Consider the following 3,196-nt stretch of genomic DNA (forward strand, 5'->3'; position numbering starts at 1 on the left):
AATCCATTTCACTTCTTTGTTGGCTGGTTATCAATTATAGTTCCCTTTTATGTCATTTAGAAAACTCTGGGCACTTCTAAGAATATAATTAACTGTTCCAAGTAACGGGAATTGTTTCACTGTCTTTTTGAGATAGGTTTTCTCAGAAACATATACTCTCCAAGGACACTTGGATAACAGAAAACGTCACTTTAACTCCTTTAGCCAAGTGACTAACTGTGTTGGTTTCTTTTTCTGTTGTTGTGCAGACTGTATATTCAGTGCACTGCTACGAGTTGTATTGTCGAACTTAGAGCAAACTGCAGAGGTTTTGAAACCGACAAGAGAATCATCTCCTTCCGTTTACTAAATAAACGATTATTGACGTAATATGTAAAAATTAACCGTGAAATTTTGTGGGTTTTAGTTAACGAAATAAGTATCAACAGAAAAAAATAGAATTATTTTAGTCATCATGTCTTTGGTTTGATAACATTGCAATGTTGTTGAATTAGAGACTCGCATGTCGTCTCTTGATAATCTACTGGTTCTGCCTAACACTGACTGTAATCCTTATCATTTTATATCTGCATTAGAAGTGATTGTAATATTTATTTTAAATGAGTTCCAAGTCGTCGTGTGGCAAAACAAGTAACTGAAGAAAAAAAAGGCCCTTCTGGTTTTATCTCTTCTGTTCCCTCATTCCCCCGACCCTCCTCCATCAGTTCCCTGGTCTGTTTCTTATAATGAATGACGTCAGAACAGCCCGCGCATGACGTTGGTTCATAATCTCTACTCGCTGCACGCGCTGGTAGCTCGTTATTGTAAATTTTCTAGGCACGAGCTTCAACGCCAGCGAGCTGTTTTGACCGCTGTGGGCCAACACTGCACTTTGCACCTAGCAATAATTTTATTCTATGAGCCCTGCAGCTCTGAACTCCGGAGCATCCGCCATATAGATGTTACGTTGTGATAAAATATTCGACTTCGATTGTAGTCCAGGGAAGGTAAAGTATTATCTCTCATTATTTATTTATCATAATTCTTTCACTTTTAACGTTGATGATAAAAATTACAACTTTAAAAAAAGCGTGACTTGAAAAAAACACGTTAAAAGTGAACGGTTTCCTCTATTACTATAGTTTGATTAATTACTTACCAAAGGATAATAATACATCTAGTTTTAAACCTATCAAAGACAGTCCAAGCAAGTAACAAACTTTATGTATTAGTTGTATTGCTGGTCATCACAGCATACTTCCTGTTTGAAATAATTCTATAAAAGTTGACCAAAACCACACCGATAGATTTATGACCAGGATAAAAACATATAACTATTTTAAATATAGAGATCTAATACGGGTTAACAAAGTTAATAAAGTGTTTAAAAGTTGGTTTATTTTATTATTACTAGCTGTTTGAGTCTGGTAAATGCACCATAAAAAGTGAACGGTGAATTATGTCTGTAATAACTAAATATAAACTTATGATCTCTTAATACTGATTCCTCTTTACGTAGCTATTTTGGTCCATAACAATAATATTCAGAGTTTCTTAACAAGAGCCATTGAATTTGTTTTAGTTGAATCGAGAACTTAGAAGGAAGCCAAATGCAACCTGAAATTGACGTAGACGTTTTGGTTTCTTTAAGTCAAAACTATTTCGTATTATAAGTTTTCCCTACTTATTTTAACCTTCCGTTCAAACTGTAAAATGTTTGACAATAAAAACGTGAGATTTATTATATTATATCACCTCAATGAAATTTACTTTTAAAGTTCTGTGACAGTGACGCTAGCTTACTTAGTTCAAAGGTTTTAATTCAGCAGTGGATTATGGTCAGTGGTTTCTCTTCCTTCCTGACCAGTCCTAAGTAAGGGATGACTATCACCTTTCTGTCCAGCCCTTGATGTTTCGTCCACGCAAACCCCGCTGGTACAGATTTACAACGCTAAAATCAGGGGTTCGATTCTCCTCGGTGGGCTCAACAGATAGCCCGATGTGGCTTTGTTATAAGAAAATCAAAACAATTCGCTCACGTTTAAAATATTAATAGTGTAGTGACGTAATGAGCTATTTTTCACTCAAATCGAAATCGCAAGGTTTTTACACACAAGCTCAAAAATTTAAAATAGTTACATCTAAAAAGTACTCGGTTTACTTGGTGGTTTCATCAGACGCGCTTTAAGAATTGTGCGAAGTAATCCAGTAACTTTCAGACACAGTGGAGGGCGTTTCAAAACCATGTTCTTCGGCTTACCCACGTCGTTTTTCCAATAAGGTACCACTGGTTTTATTTGTCCCTCTTTCAACTACAGGAAAATTTTTGTGCTTAATATAATAAGACGAGTAGTCCCACTAGATCCTGCTACAAGTAGCTTAATTTAGAGATTGGAAAATACAATTAATATACTCTGTAACATTAAAACACAGTTTATCACGAATAATAAAACTTATTCGTACTAATGTGACGCTGGTTTGAACCCAGTTCCTCAACGTTAAGCACTTTGGAAGTACAATAATTTTAATTATGTTTTTTTGTGTTTTTCTTAAATAGTCATCCCGTACAAGAGTGTTCTATGCGGTACTTCGAGAGCCATTATTTGTGAATTCCAACTTGATTGTTGGAAGACCTGATAACAAATAGCTCATTTCTGTAGATTACGTGTATGTTCTGAAAGCTCTTGATGTTCATAGAAGTAGGACTACAGTAGTTAGCTAACAACTTCATATTTATGGAAGTAGGACTTTTGTAGTTAGCACAACTTCATATTTGTAGAAGTAGGACTACAGTAGTTAGCAAACAACTTCATATTTATGGAAGTAGGACTACAGTAGTTAGCAAACAACTTCATATTTGTAGAAGTAGGACTACAGTAGTTAGCAAACATCTTCATATTTATGGAAGTAGGACTACAGTAGTTAGCAAACAACTTCATATTTGTAGAAGTAGGACTACAGTAGTTAGCAAACAACTTCATATTTATGGAAGTAGGACTACAGTAGTTAGCAAACAACTTCATATTTATGGAAGTAGGACTACAGTAGTTAGCAAACAACTTCATATTTATGGAAGTAGGACTACAGTAGTTAGCAAACAACTTCATATTTGTAGAAGTAGGACTACAGTAGTTAGCAAACAACTTCATATTTGTAGAAGTAGGACTACAGTAGTTAGCAAACAACTTCATATTTGTAGAAGTAGGACTACAGTAGT

Source organism: Tachypleus tridentatus, chromosome 2 (assembly GCF_004210375.1).
Source record: "Tachypleus tridentatus isolate NWPU-2018 chromosome 2, ASM421037v1, whole genome shotgun sequence".
Classification (NCBI taxonomy): domain Eukaryota; kingdom Metazoa; phylum Arthropoda; class Merostomata; order Xiphosura; family Limulidae; genus Tachypleus; species Tachypleus tridentatus.